The sequence below is a fragment of the Amphiura filiformis genome, chromosome 17 (assembly GCF_039555335.1).
Source record: "Amphiura filiformis chromosome 17, Afil_fr2py, whole genome shotgun sequence".
NCBI classification, from domain to species: Eukaryota; Metazoa; Echinodermata; class Ophiuroidea; order Amphilepidida; family Amphiuridae; genus Amphiura; species Amphiura filiformis.
Window position 1 is genome coordinate 41,357,688 of NC_092644.1, and position 14,600 is coordinate 41,372,287.

General features: G+C 35.7%; 1 protein-coding gene across 1 annotated transcript in view; it reads left to right on the forward strand.

Annotated features, from left to right (window-relative positions):
• The window catches only part of LOC140137800 (uncharacterized), a 571,667-nt gene that overhangs the window by 519,697 nt on the left and 37,370 nt on the right, over nt 1-14,600 (forward strand).

Below are 14,600 nucleotides of genomic sequence, written 5' to 3' on the forward strand. Positions count from 1 at the left end.
TTTGAAAACAATATATGTAGTCTTTCAAGTTTCACTATTTATGCATTATATATAAATGAATTGCATGTGAGTGGTATGTTGATAGGCAAGTTTGTGGTGACGTATGTGTTCAGTGTGGTTATGTAATTGAGTGCTGATATAAAGCAGGTTCTAGGAACATTGAGAGATTTGTTTAGATTTCTGCAAAATCATAGGTCAAGTTTACTATTAAAATAATTTTAAAAAATGGACAAAACCTGATGACAAATCTCTTAGTCCCTGAACGTTTTGGACAGTGTGTGCAGTGTGTAAATAAATGGAGTGATGTGCATATTAAAGTCAGACTTTGTGGATGTACGCTAGTTTTGTGAAATTGTTTGTGCAGTTGTACCCACTTATGTTAAACCACAGCATGTAGGTTTAGTACTAAGTTAAAAGACACAGTTGCTACGTGCGACACACAAAGTAAAAGTTATAATAAGTATACTGTAAAAATTTGACTGTAATTTTTACGGTAGAATTCCTGGTAACTTAGTTGCCAGCATTCATTCTAGTACTGCAACAATTATTTCTTTTAATACAAGCATGTTTCTGCCTGCACCGGCCATATCATATTGTTTAAATATCAGAATTAAAAATTACAAATCTTACCGTAAGGCGTAAGCTATCAGCTCTGTAGTTTCAAACCCCTTGCATTTCTTCACATCACATCAAGCTCACATTGGGCGCCCCATTCCTTTTTTAAAGGAATTTTTATTTAAGCATATAACCAGAATGAAAAGTAGGTCAAGAATTGGATGAGAAAAATTAGATGTAGCATTGCCATATCTCGTTCAAAAAGAGACTTCAATCAAGTGAAAACTGTGCGAATATCAAACAAGAATCAGTCATATGGTAGTGCAATTAATTTTGAAATTGTCTGCCTGCATCTTTCATCCAGGGTAAAATATAATGAAAATACCGCTTAAAGTGTACCTGAGATATGATAAGTTCCATATTGTTGAGAAGTGTTGAATATGAAAAAAAATTGAATACCGCATTTGAGTGTACGTTAAAATAATGTTGGCAATAAACTGTTGTATAAGTGAACATTTTTGCGCTACATTTGTTTTCGCGTTCTAAGCTGCTACCGAGAAAATAACAATGCGCAAATTTAAAAACAAGGGAAACAGTTAAAAATTGGTAAAGCGCAAAAAATTAATCGTGTGAAAATTTCCACTTTTGCAGTACCCAATTTGTCTGACTGTGTCACAATTAATATTGCTGTCAGCTCTTCAAGTGAAGAGAAGGGAATTTTCAGGGTATTTCCCGTTGTGTTTTCGGTTCTCAACAATGGTTTAAATTTTCTGCTGCGGCTTTTGTTTGTCGTCTGCAATTTTCCACTCATGTCATAAGCTTTGTTTGAGGCTCAGTTCCCTTTCTCAATTTTTTCTACAGTGACAGATGCAGCGTCTATATTTTGCAAAAACGACAGACACCGCAGAAAAAAGAAAGCGGTCACACAAGTTGTCAGACTATACACTGGCTTTTAAGTCTAGCACACTTCTTTGACAATGCTCATGGCTGCACCACATTTTAATTAAAGATAAGGTTCGGAGAAGATTTTGAAACCCCTTGAAAGGTTGTTGTTACTCCAGATTTGTGTGAACAAATAATGTATAGCCATTTCTGTGTCAAGCAGTTCATAGCCTGGATACTTGACCACCATTCTGTTGACCGTGGTAATGTCAGGTGTTGTTGCTCCGGAATACTTACAGGATGCGGTCTGCACTACACAGTGCTAATGTTTGTCTATTACAGCAAGCTATTATTTCAAAACCTAGTAACTATCTTGACTTTAGTGCCAGTGGTCTGTCATGTAACTGACATGTGTTAATTATGAATCAGAATTTTTTGTGTTATAAATGAAGTATCGTACTACTTTTAGGAAGAGAGATTCTATATCTACTGTTATAGCAGCAGAGAAAAACCTAAGTGCTTGAGTAAAGTGTTTTGTCCGCGAAATGTTAAGTAGTAGTCATGGAGGTAATATGAAGCATAAAAGGACCCATGACAATTTAGATGTTTGATCATTTGGAAGTAGAAGATAACAGAGAAGATTGAATGGAAATGGTATTAAAGGGGTATTCTGTGATCCGCATCCGTATTCCTCCACTTACTGCCAACAAAAAAAAAATCAGAAAACCTTGGACTATATAATATATGTTAATTGCAGATTCGGTCATTTTCCAAATAAATTGTATTTTTTGTCTGTCTGCAGACAGTAATTACAACACAATAGAGCAGTGTAATGGAGCTGGGAAATGCAAAATTGTAATCAAATGAAATCAGGATTTATCGTCGACCCATACCAAAAAAGATGTGGAAATCGAGAAATAGGCTTTTCCAGTTGAAATCCACACTACCCCTGTGGAAATATCTTCCACAGGGGGGAGTATGTTTTTCAAATGTAATTGGTCAGGGTTAATCATTTTGAAACCCATACTCCCTCCCTCTGTATTATGGCTTTACCCATATCTTCTACAGCTGGAGTGAGTATTTCAAATGGAAGTTACCCAATTGTCTATTTTATTCAAAACTCATACTCCCTCTGTAGAAGACTTTAGATAAATCTTCCACAGGGTAGTGTGGACTTTAAATGGAATAGCCCAATAAGGCACCTTTAAGTAAGCTGTGGGGTTGCCAATTTGGCTAGTTTATTTGATTTATTGGCTTATAATAATATGGTTGAGTGGAAGTAGCATTGCCATTGCCCATTATCATGATTACCCAAGTTATAAAATCTTCAGAAAGAGAGTTTATCTCCGGAAGTGTGTCTTAAAAATAAAAATTAAAATTAAACATTTTTTTTCAATGTACTTTGTAAGTTTTCCCTCATTTTATATAATTTATCGGTTTCAGTGACGCTTGATGGTGGTACAAAAATGTGTCAAAGCAATGGTTCAAATTTGAGGGCGCTGTTTACCTAATCGGTGATGTAGAAAATACAAACTATATACATCGCAACTAAAGTGATATCAACCTAATCAACCTTGATTAAATTAACCATGAAAAAATTGTGAAACCCACGTCATTAACTTTACTTCCATCGTGTTAGTCAAGTATTAAATGAAATAACATAATTATCTAAAAATAACCATAATTATCAACATCCTGTTCCTTATTTAGACCGGGTTTTTTTTCTCTCTCGTCCCCCATCCGCTTTTTCTAGGATTAGGCGATTTTTTTTGTATAGGTTTTTCAAAAATTATTTTTAGTTTATTAGAGAACAATGATTACATTCAAATCATTTTGTGATCCTAGGGGGTTTATCCCTCAAAATCTCACATTTAATCAAAGAAAAGGACTGCCTCATCAAAAAAATATTAATGAGAATCAAAAAATTAATTTTTATGTGGCATGACAGATTTAAAAATAGGTTAATGACCCTATATTTAACCATCTGAACCTCACATGGAGAAGTTTTTCATTATTTAATGTGTTATATACAACACGCTGCATGAGCTTTGTGCAATATCATCATTGAAGAAAATTGCCTTGACTAATCATTTTTTCTGCAGGTTTGCCATCGCAAATAATAAAGGAGACAAGACAAAAAGATTGATCCTGTCTGTGAATGGAACCCAGAACCTCGGGTTACGAGACCTGTGTCTTAACCATTTGGTTAAGGGCTGGGGTATGGACGTTTGCACAGTATTCTTTGTGGTACATGAGAGCACATCAGACATATCGAATAATACAAAGAATGTCCTTCTGATATAAAATAATTTAATTTTTTTGAAATTCACGATATAATATACATTTTGTGATTAAAAATTGATATTTTTGATATTTAACAGTCCTCAAAGAAAACTTCAAAATGAAAGTTTACGATTTTCAATTGATCAGCAGCTTTTCATCCCAGCTACATACACTTTAAGTACATATCATTAGATTTATAAAGATTTATAACTTCGAGGACTGTTAAATATCAAAAATTTAAAAAGTACCAATTTTTGATAATTTGTCATAAAATTTGTATTATATCACAAATTTCAAAAAATATTTGATATCAGAAGAACATTCCTCGTAATGCAATTCAATAGGTCTGGTGTACTCTCAGCTCCCACAAAAATACTGTGCAAATGTGAAAAACGTAAATATCCGATCCCTTAAAGGAGTATTTCGTGATCCTAGCATCCTCTTTTTATGACATTTTTCAGCAGATATCAAAAAAAAAAGCTTATTCCCAAAATTTCAGTTGTGTCCGATTTTGTGTTTGCGAGTTATGAATAATTATGTGTATTACACTGCTCCATAGACAATGTGTTGTAATTTCGTTCTGGTGCACCAGAACGAAACTCAAATTTACGATATCTTTGCTAAGCGAAATAATCTGCAAGAAATTTTTGTATATAAACATTATGTAGCCAGAGGTTTGCAGTGGTATAAAAAATCTCAATTTTTTTTGGAGAAAAGTGGGGGGATGAGGCTGTGGATCACGAAATGCCCTTTTAAATCACAAAAACTTTCTTTTTATCTACAGAAACTAGATATTGATATTTTATCTTGACTAAATAAAATTAGCTTCATTTCCTGAATAAAAATTTAATCTCACTGGAGGAAATTGGGTCAACAATTGGAGATACAACTGACCATGCATATAACAACTTACCAGGAAATGCAAATAAAAAATGTCATTAGTAAGTTTTGTTGAAATATGATGAGCCTTTTAAGGATATAATTATACCAAATACACACTATTGATAGGTTTTAGGGCTAGTAATTGATGTTTACTAAAAATTTAAAGCCCTTTTTTCAGACATAAGACTATATTTTCCCATGATTGTGTCATATAATATTTTTTTGATTGATATCAATAACATAAGGTTTTCTTACTTAATGAGCTGAGTTACCAACAGTTTGAACCAGTCCAATTTTCCCCAATTTAGTTCATTTTATTTTAAATTTTCTCTTTCTTTTTTATTACAATCCACATATATTTGTGTATATTCTCAGTGTACAATCCACATAGGAAAAAATTGCAATTCATTTTTATCATGACTACTCATACTTTTATTGAAATAGGTAGTATTTTTTTCTTGATTGATTTTCCTAATTTCTATATCCTTTGACTATCAGTAGCCTGCTCAAGATTGATATTGGCGATATGCAATTTGGTCCATTAATGAGTGTCATGTCGATACTCATCCAGTAATTGATCATGAGAGATATGTCTTAAATAATGTGCCAGCCATTATTACTATGTCTGCATGCCACATGATTGATATGTGAAATAGCTGATTTAATTTGGATGGAAATCTCGCTTAAAGGCCCACATCCTTATTGTTGGTGAATCTTCATTTTGTATGTGGGTCAATAGATGTACACACACCATGATTAACTCCCACGTTACATTTGAAGTAAACTGGTTTTTTCAGCCGTGGGTTTCAACTTGCCAAGATATGAGAGGTTCAATCAAAGTGAGTCATTTATCACTAAAACTAATCATGAGATTTAACCAAAGCAAGTTTTCTCTTTCTTTTCTCAAATAGTTTCAGCAACAGGTTAATAATTATATATTTTAGGAACCATGTTTATTGTAAAGTAAATAACCTTTCCAATGTGATTATCTTTGAAAAAATTAATGGTTCCTTTTGATTGATAATATGTGATGTGATCAAGCAAAATCAGTCGGAAGTCGGAAATATTGATTTGAAATATAGTCAAACAATATTTCCTATTGTTTTGGAAACTCTTTAACTGATCATATCTTTTGAACGGGTTGTCCAATATCAATGGGTTTTTCTGCAAAATGTAGATTTGCAAATACTTCTTATAATGCTATAAGAAGCTGAAAATTGAATATGTCCAACTTCAGACTGATTTTGCTTGATCACACCACATATTTATTACATTTGTAAGTTTAACCAAGCCTGTTGGTTCTAACCTATGCTTATGCTCGTAGAAAAGCCAGATGTTTTTCTGTTAATGCTCATGTAAATTTTAATAATTTTCCTTATTGATGAAATATTACAATTACCAGTAGAGAGGAGAGGGGGTTACAAATTACAAAAATGTCCACTTTTTTCTGCAATTTTGTGCAAAATGTGTTGATTTTTGCCTCCATCTTAAAATCCATTTTTCCCTACCCCCATGCCCCACCAAAGATAATTCTGGTACTGCCACTTAAATTCTCACTTTACCAGAATTCCTAGGAACGATATCAGAATGAACATTTCTATTATGCAAGTCTGCAAAGGATAGAAAATTTATGGGCAAATTTTGGACCATGCAGTGGTAGCGGGAACACTAGCCAAATTCAATCTTGCATAATCTGATTCAGTTAATTAATGTTTCCTATGATAGGGAATTGTATCTTATATGAAGGCACGTACAGAGTTTTTTGTACCAAACTCTTTGCTTTAATTGATCCCCAAATGGATCAATTAGCAGATGTAGGTCAATTTGGTCATAGGAGCTCATGCTTTGTTTTTTCGTTACATTGCAAATAATGCCTTCTGCATGTACTGTTAAAAGCTATACCCCCAGCATTGAATGCCAGCATTTGTCTATGAAGCCTGGTTTTAGAACTTTGCAAGGCAACCACTTAAAGATGAATGACAGTATTTAAATACATTTTAGTTCCTGATAAATGTCAAGTTGTTTTTTCTTATCTTTTCGCCACTTTTACTATTTGCATGGTATATTACCACATACATGTATGCACATTCCGAAAAAATGCAATAATCTGAAATTTATTGATGAATTTTATAACCGAAATTTGATTTATATTAGGGCGTTCTGGAACAGAATTACAGATTAATTCTTTAACCCCATGAGAACTACCTGCCTATTGGTCAAAAAGACGTTTTCATTATCAATTGGATCAATCAGCAACATTGTTAGAATAATTTCACCACACAAAAAATTGGGGTGAATTATTTGCAAAGCTCCATTCTGCATTGATGATTAAAATGAAGATATGTAATCGACCAATCAGAGAGAATGTTAGATCGGCAGGTAGTGCTGAGGGGGTTAAGTAGGAAAAGACAAGGAATGAGATTTGGGATATAGATATTCTCCATTAACACATTTATGTCATTATCACAATCTGTATAACATTTTCCTTTCCATATATCACCGTCTCTAATGTGTGACTTATAATTAATATTTGAGATAGCCAGCTGCATAATGGGAATGATGTCCATTATTTCGCTTCAATATCTCTCTGATGTATATTACTAGTTATATAACCAATATGACAGAAATATTGCCTAAAGTTTGTCCCGCTTATAATTGGCGAAAATTATTCAGTCTTTGCACAAGTCCCAACTCAAGCGCACATAAATTCACATAAGTGTGCATCAGTCACACATTATGCAGCGCGCAAAAGTGCCCATTGTAAGTGCTGCACCGAACTGATTGCACACCATTCTATATCAATACATGATGTTATGAGTCGTATTTTTTCGCCAAAAAACAAACTTTAACATATATGCCTTTATACTATATTTTGACAGTATTATTGGTGGGGTTATGATTACAAGATGGGACAGCCACTTTTATGAAAATTTTGTCTATTAATTTCAGTCTCAGCAGCAGATAAATGATACGAGTAACACAGCCGATTTCAAAGAAATCCTGCTATATTATTACCACAATTTCATTTTCATCTTTGATGGATGGGGTGTGATTACCATTTTGAATAGTCAGCATCTCGCTTTTTTTAATCTTCACTTTGACAGCATGTATATTATCTGGGATATATGATCGATTTCTTATTTTCAAGATGCCATAAAAATAACTGGGTTGTTTGTTATTACATCATCTTACACAGATGTCCCAGGGAGGCGGCATATTAATATGAATAGCCAATTTCTTGTAGGAAGACATGCATGGCTCAATAAAATAGTTATCATCCCCATCTGATATGATTACTATCTGAAACAGCCAATTTCCGCTATAAACGAAAAACAAATTCTCCCGATATCATGCTGAATTTTACGATCTCTTACGACAAATGGCATGTGATCAATTATACAAACATGATATGTATATAGATCACATACAATGATCGATACATGCGAGTTGGCAGTCAAGGCAAGCAATATAGAATTGTAATTATTGTCAGCGGCAAGCGTATATCTCAATTCTTGCGATGACCTGGCCTAATTCTGTTGCCAGCTCCAGGCACCGAGTTCAATCCAATTTCATTTGTTTTGATTACAGATACTCTTATGCTTTGTAATAGAACAGGCGATTTAACACAGCAGACGCTGGTTTTTTGTGATGATTGCCGAAACATGAGATGGCGAAAATACATACATGAAAGTACTGTTACCTGGCCTATCTAGGTGATGTGTTGGGATTCATAATTGAACTCTTATATAGAGTTATTGATGTATAGATGTACAAGAAATATAAGGAAAATAATACCAGACTTGGTCAGACCATTTTAATAATGGGGTTGCTAAACTTTTGCTGCTGCCCCACTTATTTATGCCCATTACTGTCCCCACTTTATGTTACAGTGTACCATTGGGACATTAACCTGTTTTTAAAAAACATTATTTTGTTTAAATTTATGTAAAAAGCAATAGTTATAAATAAAAAGGAGAAATCCTGGGGAAAACATTTTAAAGAAGTATAAAATATACCCAAAGTTACAACAATGACAAATGCGGCAAAACAAACATCTGAAAAAATCAAACGTTTCAAAAAGTCTTGTCCAAATCCAGAAAAGTTAAAAAAACCATGGAAAAAATTGTTTATGCCCTACAAAACCCCACTTCATGTACAGATGATATAACAACATCCTTGTCCATAATGTAACAAAATGTCCTTCAAGTTCAATAATGTGAAAAAGAAAATCCTTTTAGAGCAGTTATTTATCAACTTCAAGGTTGCGTTATCAATAATCGTATCAATCTGATTATACTAGGATGACGCACTAGACATTGCTTGTATTCAACTGACAATGATATAAACAAGCTGAAATAAAAAGATGTACAAAATGAAGAAGAACAGGGCTGACTGATAAAAGAGGGCAACCAATTTAAATTAGGTTAGCCTCAGTCCAGTCACCCCAAACCATCGTCTCTTGTAATTGAATTTTGAAGTGAACAATCAAGCATTGCAGTATTTTACATGCAAAGCAGCACATAAATAATTGACCTTTGTTGCTAGAAGTCAGGCAGGTTTCATCATCTATTATACTGAAACCATCCATTATAGAGTAGGTTATCATGTAACACCATAGTGCAAGCAAGGTCTGAATGCCCACAGGCATATCAGTGCAGAAGGTGTCAGGCATGTGGCCAAGGAAGGCTTAATACCTGTGGGCATATCCTGGTAGGAGGTAGCTATAAAGGAATTGTACCCATGGGCATATCCTGGTAGGAGAACAGAGGGTGTCAAGTCTGTAGTCAGTGAAGGTTTGAATATGCATGGGCATATCCTGGTAGGGGGACAGAGGATGCCAATTCTGTAGCCAAGGAAGGTTTGAATACCCATGGGCATATCCTGGTAGGAGAACAGAGGGTGTCAAGTCTGTAGTCAGTGAAGGTTTGAATATGCATGGGCATATCCTGGGAGGGGACAGAGAGTGTCAGGTCTGCAGCTAATGAAGGTTTGAATACCCATGGGCATATCCTGGGAGGGGGACAGAGGGTGCCAGTTCTATAGTCACTGAAGGTTTGAATATGCATGGGCATATCCTTGTAGGAAGACAGAGGGTGTCAGGCCTGTAGCCAAAGAAGGTTTGAATATGCATGGGCATATCCTGGTAGGAGGACAGAGGGTGTCAGGTCTGTAGTCAAGGAACTTTTGAACACCCATTGGCATATCCTTGTAGGAAGACAGAGGGTGTCAGGTCCTTAGTCAAGGAACTTTTGAATACCCATTGGCATATCCTTGTAGGAAGACAGAGGGTGTCAGGTCTGTAGTCAATGAAGGTTTGAATACCCATAGGTATATCCTGGTAGGAGGACACAGGGTGTCATGTCTATAGCCAAAGAAGGTCTGAATACCCATGGGCATATCCTTGTAGGAAGACACGGGGTGTCAGGTCTGTAGTCAAGGAAGGTTTAAATACCCATAGGCATATCCTGGTATAGGGAGGATATGCCTATGGGTATGCATATCCTGGTAGGAGGACAGAGGGTGTTAGGTCTGTAGTCAATGAAGGTTTGAATACCCATTTGCATATCCTTGTAGGGGGACAGAGAGTGTCAGACACTGGGTGTCAGGCATGGCCATTTATTATGACCACTTATGTAAGGTGCCCTCAATTTTAAAACGCTTACTGATTATACGTAAGCGTTACCTACAATCTACATACAAAACATGTAAACCTACAGCACTACGCACTCATGTCACTACGACTTCATTCATCAAAATAAGTTAATCAAAAGTAAGTAAAATTAGTAAGTCTTATAGTTGAGGGCACCCTAGATTAAAGTGGTTGTCAAGCATAGGCAATAAACGACCATGCAGGTCAGTAGACATTCCTAATTAATAGTGACACATTGGCTTGAAATAAACAAAAGGGATATAAGCTTAATATAATGAATGATATAATGCAAGTTTTGAAAAATGCATCCGTTGCTATATGTTGTAGAACTGCACGTCATAATCTATAAATAAATCTATTTATTCTGTGCTATAAATTACTTTGCAAACACAAAATTGCTGATTTTACCAAATTTTAGCTCAAGGGATGTAATTATTTCCTACCTGTTATTTCCTAACTTGCTCTTGCAAAAAAGTGCAAGACTCTCAATTTCATTTATTTGCTCCATGCAAACAGACTTCCAGTACAAAGCTCTAATCGTGATATTTTTTTTATAAATGTGGGACACGTCACATCACTGTTATCAAGAATCAGATGATACAGGGGGTTTGAATGGCTCTTATGGGAATCATTTCCTACTCAAACCTCTCTCATGTGCGCATGCAGTTTGTTGAAAGAAATTTCTGATATTAAATGGTATGGCCCTTTTGGGAAATACCTCTTACTTGACTGCTTGATCTTGTGGGCAAGCTTTTTTTATTTTTATTTATTCCTTTTTCTAGAAAGAAACGTCATGTTAGGATGAAAAAGCTTCTGGGAAATGCTTCTTCCTCAAAATATAGCTAGGAATAGACAATGCTGGGAGGAAATGGCTCTTTTGGGGAAGGAATAGACTATACTGGGAGGGAATGGCTCTTTTGGGGAAACACTTCTCACTCTTGTGGGCATGCCTTTTTGTAGTCAGGAATAGACAACACTGGGAGGGAATGGCTCTTTTGGGAAACACTTCTTACTCTTGTGAGCATACCTTTTTGTAGCCAGGAATAGACAACGCTGGGGAGGGAATGGCTCTTTTGAGAAACACTTCTTACTCTTGTGGGCATGCCTTTTTGTAGCCAGGAATAGACAATTCTGGGAGGGTTTGGTTCTTTTTGGGAAACACTTCTTACTCTTGTGGGCATGTCTTTTTGTAGCCAGGAATAGACAACACTGGGAGGGAATGGCTCTTTTGGGAAACCCTTCTTACTCTTGTGGGCATGCCTTTCTGTAGCCAAGAATAGACAATGCTGGGGAGGGAATGGCTCTTTTGAGAAACACTTCTTACTCTTGTGGGCATGCCTTTTTGTAGCCAGGAATAGACAATTCTGGGAGGGTTTGGTTCTTTTGGGGAAACACTTCTTACTCTTGTGGGCATGCCTTTCTGTAGCCAGGAATAGACAATGCTGGGGAGGGAATGGCTCTTTTGAGAAACACTTCTTACTCTTGTGGGCATGCCTTTTTGTAGCCAGGAATAGACAATTCTGGGAGGGTTTGGTTCTTTTGGGGAAACACTTCTTACTCTTGTGGGCATGTCTTTTTGTAGCCAGGAATAGACAATTCTGGGAGGGAATGGTTCTTTTGGGAAACACTTCTTACTCTTGTGGGCATGTCTTTTTGTAGCCAGGAATAGACAACATTGGGAGGGAATGGGGGAAACACTTCTTACTCTTGTGGGCATGCCTTTCTGTAGCCAGGAATAGACAACGCTGGGGAGGGAATGGCTCTTTTGAGAAACACTTCTTACTCTTGTGGGCATGCCTTTTTGTAGCCAGGAATAGACAATTCTGGGAGGGAATGGTTCTTTTTGGGAAACAATTCTTACTCTTGTGGGCATGCCTTTTTGTAGCCAGGAATAGACAATTCTGGGAGGGTTTGGTTCTTTTGGGGAACACTTCTTACTCTTGTGGGCATGCCTTTTTGTAGCCAGGAATAGACAATTCTGGGAGGGAATGGCCACTTTTGGGAAACACTTCTTACTGTTGTGAGCATGCCTTTTTGTAGCCAGGGCTGGGAGGGTTTGGTTCTTTTGGGGAAACACTTCGTACTCTCGTGGGCATGCCTTTTTGTAGCCACAAGTAGACAATTCTGGGAGGGAATGGCCCCTTTTGGGAAACACTTCTTACTCTTGTGAGCATGCCTTTTTGTAACCACAAAGTGATAATGCTGGGAGAGAATGGCTTTTTTGGGAAACACATCTTACTTTTGTGGGCTAAGGCTAAAAGCCAACCTTGATGAGGATTTGAATGCTGAATCTCTACTCTTACCAACAAAGCTTATGACACTGAGTGCACTATTAGCATTTTTACTCTTGGTGAGTTAGTGATGTCATTGTGTATTTCATTGAGTGCAGCCTCAAATTTTGAGCCTTCGCTCAAAGCACTGGTATACATACACATAGATGCCGCATAGATCTGTGCACAAAACAGCTACCTCAACACTGACTTGCCGTGAGTCAAAATAGTACAGATAGGCCCAAGGTTCCAAATCTTACTTCTGCCTCTAACCACAAATATGTTTTTATTCAATCTATATTTGGTGCTGCAAACTTTCAAAATATCAATAACTGACTATATTAAACTGATTTACATCATTGATTTTACAAATTAATTTATAAGATTTAAGACTCCATGATATCTTGCATTCCTGGTGTGTGGACAGGGAAAATTGTTTTTATTTTCATCTGACCTTTAGAGGGCAGTATTTATATCACTGAGATGGAAGAATTGCATTTCAGTATCTCATCTCTTTTCAACAAGAAAATAGAGGGATTTCCCCATTGATCAGACAGTGTATCAATTAATTAATTCTACTGGTCTCACTTGTTCTATTTAATCTATTGTTTAACTTCTTGTGCCACTGATATTCAATATTTTTAGCAATATAAATAATTTAAAAAATGGGAATTTATTTCCAACATGTTCAATGCAGTGGGACATTAATGTCATTCAGTGATTAAAAAACACTAGCCATGTTATTCTCAGGAAATTGCTATCTACTGAAGATAACATAGAGAAATATTACAAGGTAATACCAGACTCAAAAGAAATATCAATTTTATGTTTTTTAAAAACCCATGATTCCATACCTGGTACTATGTTTTGCTCAGCAAATTGTTATCTACTGAAGATAACATAAATATATATTACATGAATTGCTCAAGTGATACCAGACTCAAATGAAATGTCAATTTTATGTTTTTTTAAAAACCCATGATTTCAAACCTGGCATTATGTTTTGCTCAGCAAATTGTTATCTACTGAAGATAACATAAATATATATTACATGAACTGCTCAAGTGATACCAGACTCAAAAGAAATGTCAATTTTATGTTTTTAAACACCCATGATTTCAAACCTGGCATTATGTTTTGCTCAGCAAATTGTTATCTACTGAAGATAACATAAATATATATTACATGAACTGCTCAAGTGATACCAGACTCAAAAGAAATGTCAATTTTATGTTTTTAAACACCCATGATTTCAAACCTGGCATTATGTTTTGCTCAGCAAATTGTTATCTACTGAAGATAACATAAATATATATTACATGAATTGCTCAAGTGATACCAGACTCAAATGAAATGTAAATTGTATGATGTTTTTAAACCTGTGATTTTGACCCTAGTATTCATACTTTGCTAAGCAGTTTGCTATCTACTGGAGATAACACAAAGAACTATTTATACATGTGCATGACTTCTCTGCTCAGGTGATGCCAGGCAAAAAAAGAATCTTAAAGTTGATTTCCTTACGCTTGGCTTAATAAACAGTGTGAACAACTCTTGTTGTGGTTGTTAATGAGATTGAGACCTAATTACATGTGACTTACTTAACCAATAAACAATGATTAATTGGCCACTCTGAATAAAATCATTATAATGCTGGTGTTAAAAAGCATAACATGATGTCTTAGCTTAATTTGAACAATTTCTTTCGGTTGCTTCTTTGATACTAGCATGTTGTAAGTTGTGTCGGGGTGTAGGATTGAGGAATGAACGGGAGTAATATTCTGTGATTGATAAAACAGAAAAGACTGCATGTGTGTACATGGCATCAGTGATGAAAAATTGTGATCTTGTCATGATATGAAACTGTTACGTGAGTGAATGTGCTGTGTGTGCTGTCTTGCATGTCAAGTTTTCTGTGAGCAAAAAAATGTCAAATTTGTTACCTCTGTCGGTGTATTCACAGGTTTTTCTCCTCTGAGTATTGGACCTTGTCTCAAAATAATGCCTCATTGTATTATCGTATATAGCTTTACTTGGAACTCATTCAACAGCAGTGCCCTCCTTACTGTATCTGTGTG